This window comes from Aphelocoma coerulescens, chromosome 4, assembly GCF_041296385.1.
Source record: "Aphelocoma coerulescens isolate FSJ_1873_10779 chromosome 4, UR_Acoe_1.0, whole genome shotgun sequence".
In the NCBI taxonomy this organism is placed as follows: Eukaryota; Metazoa; Chordata; class Aves; order Passeriformes; family Corvidae; genus Aphelocoma; species Aphelocoma coerulescens.
Window position 1 is genome coordinate 65,561,047 of NC_091017.1, and position 23,180 is coordinate 65,584,226.

The 23,180-nt window shown below is 37.2% G+C and overlaps 1 long non-coding RNA gene across 1 annotated transcript in view; it reads right to left on the reverse strand.

Annotated features, from left to right (window-relative positions):
- Positions 1-6,370: 6,370 nt before the first annotated feature.
- The window catches only part of LOC138109132 (uncharacterized), a 28,606-nt gene continuing 11,796 nt past the window's right edge, over positions 6,371-23,180 (reverse strand). The window contains exons 2-3 of the long non-coding RNA XR_011150300.1: positions 12,414-12,525; positions 6,371-8,627 (exon numbers count right to left, since the gene is read on the reverse strand). This is a non-coding gene — a long non-coding RNA (uncharacterized lncRNA). The remainder of the gene's footprint in view (positions 8,628-12,413; positions 12,526-23,180) is intronic.

The window sequence follows — 23,180 nt, forward strand, 5'->3', positions numbered from 1 at the left end:
TGTCCTGGTAACTAAGCAGCTCTCCCAGTGGAGAGAAAAGATTGCTGGACAGATATTCACTTGACCACATATAGTCACCTATAATCTTCCCAAAAGAGATTAGATCAGTTGCATCCCACAACAATCTTGACTACAGATGAACACTAGATCAGATAAATGTATCTCAAATAAGATGAGAGAAGTTGCTTTGGTAACTAGCTGTCCTCAGGAAATTGCGATGGCAGTAGGGGCTTAAGTCTGGGACTTACAATTGTCATTTGGGTACTTAGATAAGATACTCTACTACATTAGGCACCTCAGCCACTTATTAGATATTGGTCTTACTGATGACACAGGCAAGAGCTAAATCCAATTTCTCCTTATAATTTTCTTCCTTGGTTAGCAACAGCCCAGACTACCAGGGACACTTGTAGCACTTAGAAGCCCAACAAAGGAAATAAAACATAGTTTAAGTGCAGAGATACTTTTAAATGTTAAGTGATACAGTGCTGTGAGTTGTACAATTATTAGAACTTAGCCACTTAACAAGGCAGCAATTCTGATTACATGCATCAGCTACCTCTGAGTATTTCAAATCTGGAAATAGGTTAGAAATGACAATTTATTTTAAAGGTGTTTCTATTTAAGTTAACGGTAAGGAAAAATCTAAAATTTTTTTCCATCTAAAGAATCATCTTAGTTTGATAGCCAGGAGAAACTTTTATTACAATATAGTTTTAGATATATTTATGCTTATAGCAGCTGATTCATAGGTAGAAAACAGAATATTGTAAACTTTTATTCATCTTACACTTTCAGATTTACTAAATAGAGATAAACAGAATGGGCATGCTAAGATTTTTTTTTTCTGATTAATTTTATGGTAATTCGAAGTGTTTCTGTTTTAAATTAATTGTTTGAATACTGAATTATGCAGCTTTATGATGCAGAAGATAAGCAGAGCTCTAAAGATGCCTCTGAGACTTGAAAGAGACAGCATTAGAAGCTCATTATTGCCGGCACATTTAACATGGTTAAAGTAGGGGAAAATAGCCATTAAGTTAATGTAATAGTTAAACTGCATTAATTTGAAAAACTGCCCAGCAAACTGCTTACAGGGAGGATGTTGGGGTTTTGTTTGGCTTTTTGGTTGGTTTTTTGTTTTTATTTATTCTGTAGCATCTTCAAATATTAAAGTCAAAAGCATTTGAAACTAGTCCTTTTCAAGCAACTTAACATAATGTTTAGACTTCAAGAAACATTCAGTTTATAACTCAACTATGTGTCAGAGTATCAACATTTTCTAAAGAGAGAAGAGCAGATGTTAATATGCATAAAAGATGAATGAATTCAGGACTACTGGGTGATAACAAACAAACAAAATAAGCTGCAACTCAGAAGTCCCTTTGTCCTCTGGGTCCTTGCTTCCAAACTTTGAAAAGTAGTAGTACTTACTGAAAGTAACAGTACCTGCCTCCTAATTGCTTAAAAACACCAAAGTAAATATTACAAGCTGTTGAAAAGGAGAGCAAAAAGAGAACACCTAAATCCTAGAAAAGTCCACATAGAAGAAACATGGCAATTGATATCGTAGGATTAGAATTAATATACTTCATGTTTCCAAATATGAAGTAATCAACCCCACAGGGCTGATGGACGGTAATCCCCGAGGCATATATATGGCTTACCACTTGCTTCAGAGTGGCTGCAGAGTGTAGTGCTATGTTTAATGTCCTCTTCAAAATATTTTCATTATACAATACATTCTATCAAACTTCAGATTTTTTTTTTATTGCTGTTGCAATTTTACAACTTTTTTGTTATCTTGTCACATTTTTCACTCTCAATAATTTCCTTAGTAACAGAAACCACTGTTCAACCACTTTTGAAAAAAAAATAAAGATGTTATTCCCTAGATTTTCACTTCAAATTACTTCTTGTGCTTTCGATTTGAGACAATGATCTACTGAGGTTCTATACTCAAACTTCATAAGGATCAATATAGATCTCATAAACACCCAGTGGTTCTGGCTGCAGGTGGTGGCATTAGATAAAAGTGAGGCAATACCTTTCAGACCATCAGGCTGAGAAATGCAGTGTGAAGTTCAACTGTCTCAAGAGACAACATACAGAAACAGTAGCATTCACAGAATTTCATTCTCAGGGTGTATCCTTAAATGGGAGCACTAACTGGGTAATACAAAGTTTGGAGCTACTTCCTGTACGCTGATGTATCACACCTGACTTCACATCTGGTGAAACTGGACAGTTGATGTCACTTTCTGGTTTTGGTGGCCAGGACATGAGGGGCAGATGAGCTGAGACTGAGCAAACAAGAACTGGAGGAAGAGACTTGGGCTTTTCAAGAAGCTTATCACTGATGCTTCCTCAAAATAGAACTTCCCAAATCTCTTAACAAAGCAAGGAGTAAGCTGCTCTGGGCCAGGTGAAAAAGAAAAAAACAAAGTGGGGGGGAAGTTTGGCACCTGCCTTGCCCCCCATTGTGTATGCTCCTTCTGCCCAATTGACTCTTAAGATGCTTTTGGTGGCAGAAAAGGACAAGAAAATACGAAGGATCTCTGTTCTTAATCTCAGACATGGAATTAGCATGTAGCCCAAAAGTGATGGGCCAAAATAATGCTTGTGGGAGCAGAAAGCTGATGCAAATCTAGGAGAGAGCAGCAGAGCCAGTACCACTCATTACATCACTGCTGAGAAGCTTTCTGGCAGCTCAGACATACCTAATTTACTCATTGTAACCACAAAGAATGTGACTGTGATGAAGATCTCCTTCTTTGTGGTTCCACACCATGGTGCCTGAGGAAGGAGGACTTCAGGGAAACTACTCTTCATTCTTCCTTAGTCGTTTTTCCTTCCCATTAGCCATGACTGCGGCATTGCAGAGCTCATTGTTCCTCCACCCTCTCCCTCAGCAGTGGTGGAAGGCTCAAGGCTGCAAATATTACCTCTTTGCAAAAATAATTAGAAGTCTGGGCTGTGTATGGGGATCGAGTATCTACCTGAGGAAGAGGCTGCAGCTCTGTTCAGTCTGTATTATTAATCAGGCTTTGGTAGCACGGGAAATGGGTGCCAAAACCCAACTTAGACAAATTCAAATTTGAATTGGAGATGCAGAAGCAAAAGATGAAGAAAGACAGCAGAAGTGTTTTCCACCCTTACTTTTTAAAGTAAAAGAAGACAGACTTCCTGAATCCTAGAGGGGTTATGTTACGATTTAGCTCCAAACCCACACCTGGTAAAATAAACTCAATGGGAATTTTTTCTAAAGCCAGTGTAGTTACCTCAACTATAACTTGTCAGAGATCATAAGTGATTAGAAAATAAAGTGAAATTAAGAACTCAGTACCTTTAGATTCCATTTGAAGGATAACTTTTCTACTACTAAATCAGCTGAAAATCGATTGAGATAAGAGCATCCTATAATTTACTGTTCCAATATCTGCACTGTAAATTGCCTTTCTTCCTGTCTTGGCTATCTTAAACTCTACTGAATTTTCCTGACGTTAACTAAGACTTTCTTCAAAAAAAAGTTAAGGAAGAAACAAACAAAAAAAGTCTTAAATTATTTTGTGTTTATTTTCCACTGATACTCCAATAAGCTCAAATATTTGCTTAAACATTATTAACAAGTGTTGTGATATCTTATTTCCTTTAAAGAAATGTCCAGGCTACACCAAAAACACTTTTGGTGAATATATATCTTTGGAAGATACTTTTGAGACTGATATAACAATTTTCCAAAATGAAGAAACTGTTATCCACTATTCCATGTCAGTGAAGTGAATGTATGAACAAAGGAAAATATCCTCTTCCTTCCCGCTGTATTTCCTCCTCTCTTCTGAATTTGCTACACTGGTTATATGACTATATGACCTTCACTGACATGAAATTTGGTCAAATTTAAAAAGAGGGAGGAATTACATGAGAAAGAGTAGCAAACAGCTTTTCATTTTTTGGCAAATTCACTTTGTTATCTCCAAAAGAAATTTTAACTAGAGGATTCTCTGACAGTCTTTACAATGAAATCTGATCAAAGTTTATGCCCTCCAAACAGCAGCAGAGCACTACTCCTATGTAAAATGTGTGCTCCAAAGCCATTATACTTAAGACACAGCATAAAATTTTCATATTCATGTACACGTAATGAATGTGTGTGCCTTGAAGGAACTTGTTTTTCCAGTGTAGCCTTGAATATTTGGATGCAAAAAGGGCCCAAACATGTCTTCTTTTAGGTTTAACTCCCTTTAGACACAGATACATAAGAGATGTCTTTTGGTATTCTGTGTCACTATAATAAAACTGTGTATACCTACTGCAACTGCAAATTCTTCTAGTATATTCCAGTACTACTGATTTGTATTCGAATTACTTTGCCTGTTTTTGTTCTGACATTTTTTATTCACCTTTCTTATTTTCCTTTCTGTCCATTGTCTTGAATATTGCTTGAAAAATGCCTACTATGCAACTTACCATAGAGCAAAATAGCTGTAAAACCAGGCATCATGATTATTATGATCACCAGGCCTGCCATGAGTTTATTCCATGAAATATAAGCAACCTTCCATTTAATACAAAAATAGAGCTTCAATTTCAGTTACAGCCTCAAGGGACCTTAGACTGGAATTTTGGGTTGTGAAATTCAGATTACTGGATTCCATACTTCTTTGTTCCATACTTTCATATTACTTCCATACTAATTAATTCTCCACAAACTGCGGAGTAACCATGTAAACTAAAGAAAATGCTCTTTTGTAGTTTGCTCTGCAAGAGTTTATTTTGTTAACTCCCTCTTTCCCCAAAGTGATGCCCTAACCATTCTCTTTATTAATGGCTAGCAACACTGAAATGATGTCATTATGTGAAAACATATTCCATATCTTCAAATCTCACAGCATGCATAGTTCAGCTTGCAAGGTGATGTTACATAGACCAGATGACATACTATCAAAGAAGATGGCTGATCTTTTGAAGCAGGCTCATAAGTATAAATTGCAATTAAGGATGAGAATTAAAAATCCATTACATAATTTAAACATAGTGATGATTGCTTCTTACCTTGCAAAAAGTTATATTCTCTCTCCAATTAATGCAATTTTTATTAGTGGAGAATATAAGGGTCCCAAAGAGTTGAGCTGAGCAAAACAAATGTGGATCTCTTTAAACTTAAGTACCTGCAAAATGCCATTAACTGATGTAAATTTGATAGTCAATTAGCCTCTCTGACATTATAAGTGCTTTTAATATTTGGAAGGAAAATATCTCAGCCATTAATTTTGAATTGAAAATAGGCTTATGTTAGTTGATTCTAAACTTTTTTTTCCAGAGTAGAAAGCTTTTCATAATGAACAATAGGGATTCTGAGAACAGTTACCATAAGTCAGACTGGGACTATGTCACATTTTCTTAAGTATGCTTAACACTTCCCAGTTATGCAAAACTTATTTTTCACTTTCATGTAATTTGGCCAAATTTCAACTATTTTTCATGAAAGATTTTACTCTAGGTGTATGTCTATGGCTCATCATTTCCTTATCCCCAAAAAAGTCAGTGAAGTAGTTCAATATATGGCTTTAAAGTGTTAAAAATGCAATTCAACTTAGGATTATAGAGCCTTTCATGTGTCCACGGAACAGCTTTCATTGACTTCACTTACAGCTGTGTGTACTCTGCACCTGTGCAAATCTGACTCCAGAGTGTGCCCAGAAAATTGAGGAAAACATGCAATTCAACCACCTGTGAAAAATTTAACAGCTTGATCCCCAAATAAAAGTCAAAAATACGTAGCATTTTCTATGCCTTCCTGTTGAAGTGTCTCTTTTAATGTAAATTAGAAGTGAGAGATGGGCATGTGTACTCTCAATAATTTGAGTGTTATTCTGGGGGGACATATGGGGTCTGTGACTGGAACAAGGAATAAGTTAATTCTTCTATATTTACACTGACTTTGAAGGTGACTTATTTCCTCTGTGATATATCTCTATTTCCACCACAGCTATCTTGGAAGAACATCTCACTGGGATACAGCAGATATGTTTATACTATGCTACAAAACCTGAGTTATATGAAACTAGCAGCATTTTCAGATGAAGGCTTAATGCAGGGAAGACAAATCAGTCTGCCACCACAAACCTCACTGCTAAAGGAATTCTACTTGCCATGACTGCCTCTTTCTGAGACTTTACAGGCATTGCTGCATTGGGATATCTGACTCATTATGAAAAAAGTTGTGCCAATAGAACTTTGTAACGGAGACAAAGCCTTTGAAGAACTTGGTCTCACTCATACAGTCATTTAAATGAGACTTGTTTTCTTCAAGGATGCAAGCTTTTCCTTTTGTGATATACAATTTCAAGGGATCAATGAAGTGCTGGCTTTACAAAGAGAGGCACCTCCTTTCTTTCTCATATTTCAGTTTAAACTATTTCATCCCTTGCTGTGAGTACTCCTTATAAGGCAACAGAACATAACAGATTTTTGCATGTCTTGTAAACAACTTTCAGTCACTATTTTGTCACAAGAATACATTAATTTGATGCACTTTTTCACTTTTCTCAAATTTATTATTTTGACCCAGATAGTAACAAGAACACGATTACCTATTGAAATTGCAAGACATTGATGATGATAATGCACATAATTTGCAGAGAACTCCCAATAATGTATTTGCAAAATAGTAACCCTCAACTTCTTTTTCTAGCATTTTTTTTCTTTTTCTCCAAGACACCCAGTGCTACAAGGTTTCACCACTGTACCATAGGGGCCTGTACTATGTACAGGCAAAACACTGTATAGTCTTGCAGAAAGATATTTTTCTGTTTCTTGATAGAGCAGGCTTTGTTCCTTGGTGGGAAATGCATTGCTAATGTGCCAATTTAACAGGATAATTCATATATTCTATCTCAGTGGGACAGTATAATACACTCTTTTATTTTGATATTGTTTTTCTTTTTTTCCAGAACTATCTTAATTAAACTTGGCTAATACCCACACAAAGTAATCTGTGATGATCCCAGAGACAATGAAGCTTTTAACAGTAAAGCTCTTTTTTAGTTGCTTGTCAAATTAAAACATTCAAACTTGTCAAATCCAGTAACGCTACAGTAACAGAGCTGCTGTACCCGTGTCCCCATGTGCAGCCACAGTGAGGCTGAGCACATATATATACACATGTGGGCACACTTGCATGGAATACATGTGCATGTGCACACGACCAGCCACACAGGACAACACGGAACGATCTGCGCTCATGTGAATGCCAACAGCACCAGAATATAGAGCCCTCACCCAGTAAAATAGTTAGAAATGGAGTTTGATGAGAACACAGGACAGACTGCAATGATCAGGCATAGGGCATGATCAGACAAGGGCATGGTCAGTAGACAGCTAATATGCAACTGGCCCCTTTTATCCCTATCCCTCTGTTTCCATGCTTGTTCCTCTGCAAAGCATGATGATTTCTCCATTTCTGTGCCTTTGGTTCCTCCCCTAAACACCTCATAATGAGGTCTTTTATAATCTCAAGATGCTCTTCCACAGCATCCCACAATGACGCCCAAACCTGGTAGGCATTAACCTCCTCACCTCACCTCCTCACTACAACCTGTGAAGTGATCATCCCCAGAGCACTGATGGCTGTCCTCTGACAGCCCGGGGAGGAGCCAGGGCAGGGGCTCATTTCTCTAATGAGTTTATTGGGATTCCCTCACTTGCCAGTGTGACTCTGCATCTTAGTGGAGAGGCTTTAATAATATAAGCTAACACACACTGGTACTTTCTTCAGAAAAAGTGGATGACTTCTGGGCAATGATCTGTTTGGAAGTTCAAAGTGGCTTAAATGCAATTTTGACAATAATGATATGTTATAGTGCATTTGTGTTCAGCCACCTCTTTGATGACTGGAAGTATTATATGCCTAACACTGAATTGGAATTTATCCTATTCAGACAAGATATATAGCAATATCTGAACAGTCTCAGTTTACATTGTACCATGTTAAAATACAATTTTTTTTGCTTGATATAGCAGTGTCTAAGCTCAATATAAGAGAACGTATTTATGTCCCATTTCCTTGCTCATGCCAAAAGGGCACAAAGCCTTGGAAGGGAAAAGACCAGACATTTGAAAGTATTAAACATTTTACCCCTCCCAATCTGATTTGCTATGAAATAGGATTCAATGTACTTAAACCTGTAACAGATTCCTCTGCATGTGTGTGTGTGTATATGTGTGTATATAATAGCATTTCTCATAATTCATTGTCTTCACTTACTTGAATGTAACCAAACAGCATTGCTGTGTCATTGGAGTAGGAATCTGTGGCAAGTGGGAAGGGCTTTCAGCCTGGCATTAGGACTTCAGAGGAGCACCAGCAGAAGGTGCTGGTGATGCTTAGCATGTCCCAGCTACTGGATCATCAAGACTGGTGTCCCTTTTCTCAGTGTTCTTGATAACGTGTCAGGTTCAGCTTCTTTCCTCATTGTCCTGCCATGCTTGACTTCTGTCAGAAAGATGTATTCCTGAGGCTGACCCCTTTGATTGATAAGCATGGGATCGATCATAAGAGGCATTTGCGTCAAATCTTCAGGGTCAGTCCTCATCACCATGCACAGAGGTAAAATGCAGCCTCTCTGAAATAATTCAACAACACGTAAAAAATAAGATGAAAAAACAAAACCAGAATTCTTTAACGGGTTCCTGACTATATTTGGAAACAGGTACAGATAAACCAACTAAAATGTGTCATGATGTAAAATCATCATCCTGGGATCTTCTGGTTAGTGACAGTCATGTTAAATTATCTTCTGTCATGCTTTCTCTAAGTGGACCGTGGTCATTGACATATCCTGTCCTTGGCTTCCCCTCTCTGAAGTAAATACAGACTGAAATGACTGTATTGATTTTACATTTTCTTTCTTAGTTAGAATTACTCTGGTAAGTGCATGCTCGCCCCCAAAGTTTTCTACAATCTTCAATCCTGATGACTGATTTAATTAAGCCAACTGCTCATTTCTTACCTACAGAAATATAGTTTTGTTTCACAGAAATTGCCTTTTCTCATTCCATTTAAAGATGTCTTTGAAATTTTCCATTCTACCAGTAAACTTCACGAGTCTGAATGTGTTTTTGATTGTAAATCTGCCTAGTTACAGATGCAGTGCAGCATATCCTGGCAGATAAATGGGTCTTTCCAGATTGCATCTTCTCATCACAGATTTAAGCACCTAAGTTTTTCAGAAAGCTGCGTGTTTATCATGCAAATCCATAAATGAGGACAAAGAATATGTCTCTTTACCAGGCCTTGCCAGAAAGTAGATGTGATATTATAGAAAAAAAATCATTTGGGGTGTTTGATTTAGCTGACCCTTGGAGACAGCCTACTGAGATTTGGAGAAATATTGGCAACAGTCTGAGTTATCCTGTAATGTGAAAACTAGTTCTGCTACTCGAACCTGTCTGTACAACTGTTGGGCTGTTCATTGCTGGATCCTTGCTGACTTTAGAAATGTAATGCAGAAACAAGAGACTTGCAGAAGAAATCAGGCACATGGATGAAGCCTGGTTAGATAGCTTACATCTTTTAATCCTTAATAAGATTAGAATGCATTACAATTTTAGAATACTGTGCATTCCTTTAAAAAGCAGGTTTGTGTGTCAGGGCCAAAGTAATTTAAAAAAGGAATTAAATTAGAAGTGTTTATGCTAGGTCATGTATTTCAGTTATGGAGAAGGATGTCCCGGAGGGAATATAGTAGTGTCTACCAGCAAAAGGATTTCACTATTTTATTCCAGAACTGGTTTTGCAGAGGATCCCTATTGCACTGGTCAGTACCGGAGTCAGTGTGGGTCAGTAATGATCCCCTAAAGCAACATTTTTGATGTTCCAACATGGGTGAGAATGATGCAAATTTGCTCCCTGCAGCTGAAACAAGGAAGTGTTGAAGAAGAAATGTTTCTGTACTGCTTCTGCCAGGTGACTTCTGCCCTGTTTTGTTGGCAAGGCCAGCAGTTTGCTTGTGTGATGGTTTCTGTTTGGTGTGCAGTGGAGGTCCCTGTCTAATCAGTACCGAAATGAAAACATCAGTTCCTTCCATGCAGAATGCTGCATTACCTTCAGGGACAGCCTGGGAGGGCCAAGGATGCACTTTATAATCCTTTGCCTCTAGTCTAGCATTAGGTATTATTATAGTAATCTTTCGACTGCCTTGACAAAGGAAGAAGGTGCTTTCCACACAAATCTTACAACCTTTTCTGTGGAGAGAAATGTCTCCTTTTCTACTAATATCAGAAAATATGATCCATCCATCAAATTTTCCAACACTACCTACATGGAACATTAACAGATTTTGTTCAAATGAATTTTAGGGAAGCTGGATAAATCCCTTTAAAAAAAGATAGTGACACCTGCCCACAGTACCATTTGGTCCAGTTCCAAATCTGATATAGCTATTTGAAGTTCTTCCTAAGTTGTCTGGAGCAATATGGAGAGTTGAATGTGGCCCTATCTATAGAAAATCACTTGCAACTTTACTATGACAATTTGGGAATAGTGCATATTGATCCTCCTACTGCAAGTGATACGGGCTCCATTTTAACTAGATGACTCTGGTAGCAGTACACCCAATATTACAGTTTTTACAATAAAGTTATGTTTCAATTATTAATTATTGCATTATTGCCTTAATAAATGCTGAAGGTACAATAAAACTGTGATTAAAGGTGCATTATGAAAAGAAAATTATAGCATCTTTTAAGTTCTGTTGTTTACTTCTACGCAATAATATTACTGTGCTGTGACACACTTACAGCATTTTCAATCCTCAGCATTAAGCTACCACTTAGCCACTTACCAGTCTGTTTTGAGATAGTTCTCTGTTGTTAAGCAGAAAACAGAATCAATGTGCAGAATGTAGTGCTTTGTAGGTGGGAAAGCTTTGGGCTTGAGCTTCTCAAATATCATAACCAATATCAAATATCAGGAATGTTTCTTGGAGCTGATGTAAGAGTCAAAAAAATGAACAAGAGGAATGATTCCTCCACAGGTGAAGACAGAGATCTGATGTCAGAGGATTCTGCCCCAAGATGAAGAGTGCCAAGGTGATGTACAGCACTGGATGAAGTATTCCTACTTTAATGGTAGCAGTATTAAAGGAAATACACAAGCTTTTAGTACACTACTTAACTAGAGTTCCCCACTATAAGAAGAGACTACAAGACATTTTTTTTGAGGGTCGTTGCCTAATATGTTTTCATCACATATATTCCTGCTTAAATTAAAGTGAAGAGAGAATGGAACACAATGGTGAGTCCAATTGCCAGTGTAACTGAGCTAGTATAGCTCTGGTAATTAGATTTGCAGCATCTTCTAAATTTTTTTGCAAATTTTGTTTTGTTTGTGAAAGAAAAAAAAGACCTTCCATGTCCACACAAAAGCCAATTAAGCTTGCAATTTAGTCTTCACTTCATTAACCTTCAATCTTAATATATCAGCTCTGATGCTTATCCGGTTCCTGACAATTTTGTTAATCAGTGATAAAAGAGATTTAAACATCATGTTTGCTGTTGTTGAAAGTTCATAATTTTGAGAAAAAAATTATTACAGTTCCACTAGTGTTTTTTATGAACAGGATATTCACATTTGACCTGACAGTGCAGAACACAGTGTACTGCATGGAGGCTTCTGTCAGCTCTCAGCAAGATAAAACAACCCTGTGAAGTGAGCAGTCCAACTCTGTTACCTTAGAGCTCTAAACACCAATTAACCCTGGGGTTTAGCTCATATTTCTTCCTTCTATGTCGTAGTTTATATTGCAGTTACAATCTTAATTAGATAATCTATTTGGATGTTTCATGTTTCTATTTAAAATGAGAGCTTCTCTTCGATAAGGTGATAAAAAAGTCATATATGTGGGAACTGTAATGACAACGATGTGGAATTTCTTTTAGCTTTGAGTGATGGTGAGAATTTATCATTTAAGAGACAGATATAGTTTTCTAGCCACAGTTTGTTTTCTATGTTGCACATCAACATTTGCAGCTGTCCTGCATTTGTCTTCACCATATGCCAAGTATAAGGTCCTTTTGCATCAACGTGTCACACTTTTTCAGTATATTTAAAATCGGTTGAGAATTAATGAGCTTGATGTATGTTGCCACATTTTGTCTTTTCTATTTCTAACATTTCTTGAATGCATAAAGTAGACAGGTTTGATGGGAGTTAGGAAGTTACTCTAGGTTAGGGTGGAAACAATGCCTCCCAACCAAGATAAGAAAAAGAACAAATGTAGAGGAATTGCAGTCGTGTCTTACATGCACAGAAAGTACAAGGAAGGTCAGGTAGTTGATTTACATAGCTAACATTACACTGCAGAACTTTTCCTTACTTTCCCCAAATGTATCCTCTCCACCACTGTTACCTTATGGTCTGGAGAATGCTCTGGTCACCTGAAGATCTTCACTGAAATTGCTCAAAATGTTTGATTTATCCTCCCAGTGGACTCAATACCGATCCAGAAAGAAACACGTCCTCTAACACAGACAAGGAGAGATAGTGTCACAAGAATAATAAATCATACAGATAAACTGACATAACTTGAATCTAGACTCAGTTCTCATTTGCAATAAAACCTGGAAACGAGCTAATGCTTTCATCCATATGTCCTGAGTTAGAATCATAGAATATCCTGGGCTGGAAGGGACCCACAAGGATCATCGAATCCAACTCCTGGCGCTGCACAGGGCAGCCCCAAGAATAACACCATGTTCCTGAGAGCAGTGTCCAAAGGCTTCTTGAACTATGAGTTAACTGTCAAATGTTTCACACACACCTCACTTACATGCTGTTCACAAGAAGAAAAGTACACTGCAAGCCAGTAACAATACCATATATTTTCATTTCTTGTCACCTAGTCTACAAATATGTATTTAGTCAGATTCCTTTTAGACAGAGCTGTCCTTGAACACAAGCATTTAGGAAATGATGAAATTTTAATTATTAAAATCCCAAATACACCAATTATCTGTAAGATATGAAATTTCATACTGATACCAAATTACCAAAGCAGTGCTGAAAAATCCTTCCCTTTCCCCTTCCCCTCCCCTCCTAAACTAGGTTTCTTTTCATAGCCCAGACCCTCTGCTGGGGGTGAGGATAATAAAAGGTCAATTGCTGCATGGAGTGCAAATTTTTTTGCTTGTTTCACACAACTTGCAGGTGCACAGAAATATATAGAAGGAGAAATTAGCCAAATATATTTTTATTATGCTGAATTTAGCCAAATTTGTCTGAGCGCAAGCCTGTTACTGGGTTGCTCAGATGCTTCCAGCTTCAGAAGGGTCAAAAATCACCAGGATTTCTCTTTTGTTACATGCCACCATAGCTCAGACTTAGCTGAACTATCAGGACCTTTCTAACAAAATGAAAATATACCAACATATTCATTAGAGCCAAAATAATAACCTATAACCACAGTTAGGACAATAGTCAGAGCAAGGCAACAAAAGCAAAGGCTTATTCTGCCTTCTCCAGAGAAATGCTGGATCAAAATTTAAGGAATTAAACACAACAGATGGCTTCTATGACTAAGGCCAGCTCTCTAAGCAACATGGGTTATAAATACACTTATTAAACAGAATTACTTGCATTTTGGAGCCAAAGCCAGATACTTTGATATATTTCCCTTCCTATGTAAGTGTCTGAAAGGTTTTATTTTTGTTCCAGAACAGAACAAAAATACAATTCTAAAGTTCTTTTGATACAAAATTTTCATCCTCCACAGTCTAGTGCCAGATACTTCCTGAGAATATGTGCTTTTAAGCTCTCTACATCAGTTGCATTAACTTTGACACATAACAAGCTGTGGCTTTCAGAAATAACACCTAAAGAATAAATCTTTTACACTGGTCCAAATGTTTAGGAGTTTAGAAGGAAGTAATTGCCTAGGCAATTTCACTAAGCAACCAAAGAGACTGAAGTGCAGAAATTTCCTCTGCACATCCTCAGAGCACAGTCAAGGTATGCAGAATGTGAAGAAACACCTCTCCTGTTCTTACTGCTGCATAAAATGAAGATGCAGTTGAAAGGGGTAATTTTAGTAAATCCTGGAAGATTAAATGAAGGCAATCATAGAACGAGTAGTGCTCCTTTGTGTATAAAACACTAACAACAATCTGCTATCAAAGATGTAAAGTTTTCTTATGAACATACTTCTTTGTCTCTAAGAGCTGAATAGTTTATTATAAGCCTGCAGATCAGCATCTCTGTAGTCCAGCAACAGCTGTATCATTGAAATATGTCTGTAAAAGGGATCAGATATAAATAATGGAACAGGACTTACCCATGACCTTCCACAGCTATTGAAAAGTGTAAGGAAATATTACTTTAAGCCATAAATGTACAGTAGAGATAATGCCAAGAGAATTAAACAACCATCTGGTGTAATTATTCATGTTCTCTAAAAATAGTTTGCATGTGAATGTGGCACCATATTTCCCTATATAATTTAGAGGTTTGAATCTAAAGGAAAATTACAGAAAATCACAGGAAATAAAGACTACTCTTTTTTTCTTTTTTTTTTTTTTTTAATGCAGATTAACACATTCTCTTCTAAATAAGAAGGCACAGGGAAAAATTCAGGGAGTGGGGGTGAATGGAGAGATAGGAGTGTAGTATTGGTACTTTTAAAGCAGATACACATGTGACAACCCGTCTGAATTCATAATAATCTTTCCTTCATGTGGTGGTGTTTTCATGATACTTTGTCATACAGATATTTTCAGATTGTACAGTTATCAGGTGAGGAATTGCATGAAGATTTTGGTTGTTGTTATTCTAAATATATGGTGTAAAAATGTGTTTGAAGTAAATACAAGTATTAATAAAAGAGCTTTTCATCATAGAAATAAATTACTCATCTCTGGGGAGGGGTAATTTGTGCATAGAAGACCATTTCCTGTCCCTGCTGCAAGAACCTACCAATGTTTCTAGGAGCATCAGGTAGTTATAGAGAGCTTCAGCAGCCTCCAAACACTGCCCAAAATTATTTAGCAAGCCACAAACTGAGCTGCAGTTGAGTGCTGTATTCCAAAAACTCAAAACCAAATTAAATTAGTAGAACCTGTCCAAGGACAAACTGCAGAAATTGTTCTCCCCACTCTTAATTGCATCATTTGTGTTTTGTTACAACAGGAAATAAAATATCCATTTATAACACAGACAAAGCTATGAAATTGTAAATTCTGCTGGGCAACTTGAGAAAAATTCAGCAGAAATAGTTTTCCAGTGATGATATGTGACTAATGCACATCACTAATGAATTTACAAAGAACATGAAATTATTCCTCTTCACTCAGGTAAGATGACCAGAATTACCACAAATGAGGTTACGAAAATGTGTGGCAAAAACTAATGGATGCTGACTGCAAAATAAATACCTGCAGTAGGTGTTGTTTGATGCATCGTTTCCCAACACTGCATATGTGGAGGAGATCATACATACCATTGTGTACTCTGGGACCAAGTTTCCTATACAAATATGGGCAACAGAGATGTGAGCTTAGCTATAACTCCCCCATATCAGGTGGAGGTACCACCTCTGTGTGTAAAAAACTCAGTAAAATATTATTTCAGGCAAAAATTTTTGTAATGAAAACTGCCACAGGAGCCAAGAGTGGATAGGAAAACCACAAGCAGACATTCACTCGCTGCATTTAAGTGTATGAAAGCACTGTTTGCTTCAGCTAGGCTTCAGGAGACACAAGTGCACTTGATGTCAATTCTCAATTCCATCTTCTAACTTCAGTGATCATCTAAAGTTTAGCAGTTTGGTTTCAATGCTCTCAGAGTCCTATTTAATAGTGAAACAGTGTATTCCTTCTTAAATCAATTAAGTAGAAATTAAGAGCAGGTAGGCAGCACGATAGCAGAGTTAGAAGAAGAGCTTAGCTTGTCTTAAGTTATGCTCCTAGGAATTTGTTTAGCTGTCAGCACAGATTTTACACAGTTCTAGAAAGAGAAGGAGAATAAAGATTGACACAAAAATGGATAGTGACAGTATTTATATGATTTATTCTCAGAAAGTCAAGTTGCTATAAATGCATCTCCACACCTACTTATTTCAAAATAATATTTTTGTATCTCTTGGTTTTCTCTGTTTTTTTTTTTTTTTACAGAGAAATGAATTCAAACTAATTGAAGAAATTTCATCAGGCTTTTGTTTTCTGTCAGGTGCTTGGCTAAGACCAGTGCCCAGGAGATAGCCTTCCTGTGGGTTAATACAAAGGCTATACACACGTGTAAAAGGTGAGTAATTTCTAGCTTGTCTTCACTTCTTACAGTGTTTTGTATTATGATCTTATAAATATATTCATTAGCTGCTAAGAGTCGCCTTTTCAACATATGCAGTGTGTATGGTAGAAATCTCTAGATAAAAAGTAGAAGACTATTATAAAAGGCTTGTATAGATTTCACCAACATTTAAAACAGCTTCTTTTGCCAACAGCATTCCTTCCTCTAGTACCAAATATTTGCTATTAGGACATGATTGCTACCTCAGAAAAAAAAGGTTTGAAAGCAATGTTTGTCTTACAAAGATAGGGCACTGTATCAAAAGTAATGTCAGGGCATTATGTCCGAAAAGCAAAGAGAAATGCAGGGGTTTATTAACAGAACAAGAAAATAAAGCAGTAAGTATCATCCTGCACACATCATTTTTTTCAAGGTAAAATCTCCACACATTCTTAGGTTAATGCTATGAAAAAATAATTATATATTAAACACTTATATATACCAGGTCTCTAGAATTCTCTAGAGACTTGGAGGAAATCAGGAATGGTGGGAAAATATTTTACATACATAACCTGGTGCTTGCTTTCATCCAACTCCTGTTTCAATTCAACACATTAATCATGTGTTCCTCTTCAGATGCTTAAGATGACAAATCCCTTTTCAGAACTGTGTTTGCCAATATTCTTTATATTATTAATCTAGAAATAACAACCTCCAGATAACCATATTGAATGACTAGTAAAATGTTTCATGTATCCAAAAAATCAAACAACTTCAGTGGGTTCCATACTGGGAACAAAAGCCATTTGAGCATATGCTATTTATGTTAATTGGGGAAGTTGTTATCTGACAATACTTATACCATGTCTGTGCCAAATTCACAAAGACAAAAGTTGTCTCTCCAAGAGCTATTAATACGTTGCTGTGCCTTTTGGGATGGCTGTTTAAATTTAAAGACTCTTTTAAAAATAAGTTATGTTTAGAGAGGCTATTTTGAAAACAGAGAAGCTTCATAATAAGTAAGATTTAAAACAGAACAGAAATTCTTGTTGTTTTCTGAAACCAAAGAAATGTGCCTTAAGGTAGGTCAAGCAGAGGACAGTTTAAAACTTGTATGTCGAGAACTTTTTACCACAAAGGCAGTATAATCACCAAGTTGACAAAAATTACAACACTGAATGTGTAATACCAGGCCCCTTTCATGATGCAAAACTGCTAACAAGAGAAAGATGAACTCATGAAGGAATAACAGCAGCTAATTTTGAATCCAGCTAAGTCTGAAGGAAGCATATTTTCCTCTTTCCATGAAAGTCTTGAAATGGTGGGGTGCTGTAAAACCTCTCTGCAGTGAACAGGCAATAACAGATGCCACTTCCTTCCTGGACTCTACAGAGCTCATCAGAGCTTCTCACTACAGAAAACCCACCTACAAACACAACATGCAGAAGTTCAAAATTCAGCTTGGAAGCAACTGCCCTTGTCACTGAGTATCTGCACTATGGTGACTTCATGGGGATTATTGTAATATTGATGAGATAATTCAAAATTATTAATTATTACAAAAGTGTACATTTTACTTTCTGTTGAAATAATTGGAACAGATATTAAAACAACACCAAAATTCAAAATTATGATAAGTTCTCCTGTAAAAAATTTGAATACTTAATACTAAAAATCTAGAATAAATATTGGAAATAACAATTGTAAACAAGAGAAAAGGGATATAAGTTAAACAGAAGAATTCTCTATATGCATAGATTTTTCCATTGCTAAGATATTACCCAAGAACTATTTTCCTGAAAGGCCATATCAAGGTCATATCAAGAACTTAGGAAACCATTCTTCTCAATATCTGGCACATAAACTGGAAAGCACCCTCTCATTGGTATGTAGGCTCACTATACTCTATGCCTGATCTGTTAGGAGTGCAATAAACTCAAAATGGTATCTAAAAATACAATATCCTAATAAATGCTTCATTCTGTCCAGATAGTAAGGACACAGAGGTCTTCATTCCCCATCTTAATTGCCCCAATGTTGCTTCCCATAGTCATTTCTTTGAATATTTTTTTTGGTGGTCACATCATTACAGATCTTTGAAACAATTATTGGGGGAGCAGGAGGTTTGAAATGTTTCCGAGTCAAAATTCGAACCTAGCCCTGCCATTGACAGAAACTAATAATTCAGTTAATTATTACTTACTTGTATCATGGGCCATAGTTTCATGATTTGGATAGATTTTTAATGAACTTTACCTCCTTATTTTTTGGAGTTGATTAAAATTACAACTCATTTCAGAGCTCAGGGGTGTTTAGCTGCAGCTCACCATAGAAATGCACCTCTGAAGTCAGCCATTCTCATTCTTCTTGAACAGACACCTTCTTCTGTGGTTGCATAAACCATTTTGAAGGCTGTTTTTTTTCTGAAAAAAGGGATGTACCATACCAGGAGAACCCCAAGCTCCCTGCCCATGGATAATATTGTGTCAGCCCAGAAGGTGCACTCAGAGAATTTGCTGAGGCTGTGATAAGCTGCATTCTCGATGACAGCAATCCAGTAGCATGCTTTATTATACATAAGCCACCAAAATAATGTCAATTATTGAAGACTAACACGTCAGACATGCTTTAATTATAATTTTGTATAGAAAGCTCATGTTCTTTAGTTTGCCATGGGCATGTCTCCTCAAATACAAAAAATACAAGAGATATAGTACTAATGTTTTTTTCTATGAGATCATAGTAAATCACAATTTTGCTGCATTGAAAGAATCTTATGTTAAATTATACCTTATCCCTTAATTTCAAAAGGTCATTGAGTGTTTACTTGCATAACGTTGTCTGTGCAAGATTACAGATGCAATCTTTCAAACCAACAATACTGCCAATTATGTTACCTAAACAGCTGAAAATATATTATGGAGGAAATCCACAGACATCCATAAAAGCCCAAAAGAGAACTGCCATCATGTTTTAAATATTGTAATCTTTGTGGGCAGATGAATTAGATAGCTCAACTACATGTCACCAGGCTAGTAACTGAGACATTGTTAACAACTACTTGGTGGATAGCAGGAGTGATTAACTGCTCATCTAATTAATTGAAAATTCACTTGGACCTAGATTCATCCATTGTAACTTTAGTCACTTAAATGAGACATTCAAGTTAGGAAATTAGATGCAAGAAGTAATCTCAACAGTTCATGGAAAGACCTTGGCCATTCTGACCTTTATGTGGTTTTTTAACCATTAAGAGGTGTTAATCTTTTTCCATCACCTCTTAAGGAGAAGAAACTCACTCAGGTGACTAAGATGCAGATGTGGGGACTATGTGGAATCGAAACACCTCTGCCACAGTGAGTGATAACTAAAAACCCTATTAAATCTGCTGGGCACCTAATTAAACAATGCTGAGATTTTGATCACATAGAGACATCACTGTGTCAACTGAAATGAAATCATTTTACACTTAAAACAATTTGGGTGGAAAACTGAGTTCAAGCATTTAATATGTTTGATGCCCACATCAAACATTTGCTGCAACTACACTAACCTCAGCAGTGACATAGCTGAAGAGAAAGCATCTGAGGTGGTTTGTGCAGTGAGTGTAGTGTCCTTGTTATTAACTGCAATGGTTATTCTGATCCCACTTTGCAGAGCAAGCAGTGATGTGGTGGCCAGTAGTGCAATCTGTAGACAGATTTTAGGGCTAGTTAGCCGAGAAGACTGCTGTTCCTAGGGTGTTCTTGTTACTAATTTGTTATTGTGAGGTATGGACGGCCTGTTTCTGATTTATCGGATTGGCACTTTTGTCACTGCCTCAGTGGTCTCTGCGGTGAATACATAACATTGGAAAGCAAGATATTGCCCTCTGGTGTTGCAAATTGCTGGCCCAGAAGACATAACGGTCACATAGTTCATATACACTATCAGGAAGTTCTCAAGGATTATGCCAATGTCTGAATAGAAACTTCTCCAAGAAGAGTTTGGATTATAAAGACAATTTTATGCTACTTCTAATTCTTTACAGCTTTGACCTAACACTAGAAGCATATTGCTCAACAGGATTTTGATATGACAGGTAGTCCTTGGGCTCTGAAAAACTTTGGAGAAACAAGTAATGCTTAAGTCAAGCAGAAGCCAGAGTATAGCTTAGTTTGTACTGATGGCAAGAAGTAAATTAGCCCATGAGCACACTGCATCTTTTGTTTGGCTCATGCTGTATTCAGGCCATTATTGGTTTCAGCACACAGAGCACCATGTAGATGTAAGAGCTGTAGAAAAGCACAAGGCTCAGAAGCACAGAAAGAGTAAGAAAAGGGAACACAAAGAGGTTCTTCAGCGATCTGATGTGGTCCCTCCCCCAGGCTCTGCTGCCTGCCCCAAGGATTATTTAGGCATTTTGGCATTGAAAAATCCACAAATAAAATACAGAAGCGGTATCTGAGCTGGCCTCTTCCTGGGCCAGGCTGCATATTACGGGGCTGTGAGTTACACTCCCAGTTGTTTACTCTCTTCTCCTTTCTGGCCCTCTCAGTCTTGTTTTTCTTGCTGCACAGTGGTACAACTTCAACAGAAAAGCAGTGAATAAACTTCTGTAATTCTTGTCTTAAACCAGGAAATGAAGGCACAGCTTCATTCAATATATGCAAGATATTTTGAGCTTCCTCTGAAAGTCCTTAAAGAAAAGGTGGACACCGTCCTTTTCAGCTGAATTTTCAAAGAGAACAAGAAGACAGCATCCAAACACAGAGTGGCAGCTAAGGCACTGAAGCCCTTTAGGCTGTAAATGCCAGTCTTTCACAAACACGAGCTTTAGAAGTTTTCTGAGCTGCTGAAAGCTGGAACAGAAGTACGAATTTCTCTCTGCCTCCAGCCTTTCCTCCTAGCTCTCTGGCTGGCTAAGGCATCCTCAGTTCAGATGAAATTTCACAAGGCCAGCTCATAGTTGTAAATCCCAGCCAGCAGTCTAACTCTTTCCACTTGTGATGCCCAGAACAGGCAGTTTCTGGAATATGTCAAATCTAGTCATAGCTGATTAAGACCTCAGTGCTGAGTTGTCTGCTCTCCCTTTTCTCTATAATTCTGTTATTCCTACATCAGCATGACAGAATCACAGCTCTAGTCCACTGTGTTAGTGTAGTTTTTTGGGGCTTTCTGTAGCTGCTCATCAGTGGCTTAATCTAACACAATGAGATATAACCTGGAGCAGTGAGGTGCAAATCTAAGCTCTGTCCTACTGCCTCTACTCTTGAGGGCAGTAACCATAACAGAGAGGAAGGACAGCCAGCTGCAGAAAGAAGTATTTTAATTTACTACAGCTATACTTACCTTTACTCTTGATGTCTACAAACCCTGGATTGTGCACAGTCTCTGCTGCCATCACAATCAAAAATTAAGCTTGCTACAGTGAATCTATGGCTTAGAGGACTTTCCTTTAGCTGATTTTAAGTAAAAGAAACAGGTATCATCCACTAGCAAAATGTTCAGGAGTTTGCCAAATGTCAGATGCTAGATGGCAAAATTTGTTATCGTAAAGAAATATTTTGTTTCTCTGATGGTATAGTTAGCACATTCAGAGAGTGTCACCAGAAGTGACCATTCTCTGCCATTTTCACAGCTTTTGTCCTGAGCTGCTGCTGCCAGTCAGGGAAGGAAAATTCCACAGTATGATATAAAGCAGAGCTCTCTTACAGAATAAGAAAATAACAGCTTTGATTGTTTTTATTGAGGATAAATTGTAGAGCTGGAATACCCTGCTGCTTTCCACAGAATAAGATTAAAAGAGAGATCATCTGGCAAAAAAATACTAGACTGGCAACTCTTGAGGAGATGGTGTTGATTTAATGCTGTTAAAGTCAGTCAAGAGAATAGAAACTTCAGATAAGACCAAAGAGCGACAAGTGCTTGTAATGAGTTGCTACTTCATTTCTGAGTGGTTTGGAGCTTAGAAGTCACAAAATAGTAAACTTCCAGGTGCTTCAAAGACAACTTCTTTCCCCAAAATTTAGCATAAATTGAGGAAGAAAAGGAGTTCTCAGTGATACATATGTGAAGACAATAAATGGATTATGCTGAACTTATTTACATAGGGACTATTAAAAATATAACAGACTGCTCTTAAAATGAAAAGCATATCCTTCTTATTTACAACATATAACCTCTCCACTGGCTTTGTATCTTATTCTTCCCAATGTAACTTTGCTTTAGAAGGGTTATTAAGGAAATAATGGCACTGAAAAAAGAAAGTGATGTATTGGTCTGTGAGTCACATAAAATGTAATTTTGGCTTCAACATCTGAAGCTTTTAGATACTTTAAAAACCTCTGAAGCTTTATGGTGGCATTAGACCTGGCATAGAAACATGAACAGGGACTTTCTGTGATACTATTTCTCTAAACAGGCTAAAGATTTTGTGAGTGATTAAGGAAATATTAATAATGGCTCAAATCTTCAACGGTATTTAGGTGTCAAATCCCCATTAAATAAGACTTGAGTAAAAGACCGAAGTACCTTTAAAGATCTGAGATCATATTTTTATACAGTGAACCCCAACTTACGCTATCTGCTTCTACTGAAATTTTGAACCATAGTTCAATGTTCTTCTCTGCATGAGAATGCATTTCACAATCACTTTGGTCCACTTAGCATGACACCACCTTTGCCATTTTATTTATTTACATGTGTGCTTGCAGGGTTTTTTAAATCCATGCCAAATACCAGAGCTGTTACAGATGTGTTGGTCTGAAAGAGAAAACCATAAAGCCTTGGTCCATGTTTCCCAGTTCAGCAGTTTGGCATGTCCCATAGCCAGGGATGGAGTTCCTTTTGCATTTTCTTGGTCCTGGGCTGGGCTGGTCCTGCAGTGCCTCTCTGTGTGTCTGGGGCACCCAGGGCA